The sequence below is a fragment of the Accipiter gentilis genome, chromosome 22, assembly GCF_929443795.1.
Source record: "Accipiter gentilis chromosome 22, bAccGen1.1, whole genome shotgun sequence".
NCBI classification, from domain to species: domain Eukaryota; kingdom Metazoa; phylum Chordata; class Aves; order Accipitriformes; family Accipitridae; genus Astur; species Astur gentilis.
Genome location: NC_064901.1, coordinates 3,525,307 through 3,525,661, shown reverse-complemented (window position 1 = coordinate 3,525,661; position 355 = coordinate 3,525,307).

The window sequence follows — 355 nt, the reverse complement described above, 5'->3', positions numbered from 1 at the left end:
GCGACGACCTCCGCGCTCCCGCCCCCCGCCGGGGCCGGGGCCGGGGCCGGGGCCCGCGCCGCCGCCTCGGCCTCGGCCTGGACCCGGCCGCCGCCCCAAAACCGGGCCCAAAGCGCGTTAAACCCAGCGCTTTCGGCAAGGCAGCGCTCGGGCTGAAGCGCCGGCTGCCGAAGCCGTCTCCCGCCCCCTCCGCCTCCGAGCCGTCGGCCGATAAAACCTGTGTAAAGCAGAGGTTGCCTCGCGCTTGGCGGAGACGTTACTTCACTGCCCGAGGAGTCAGGAGTTCAAGGTTATTTTTCCTAAAAAGCTTTCCGGTTTTGTTTTGGTAATAAAAATCTGTCCGAAGGAGCTGATT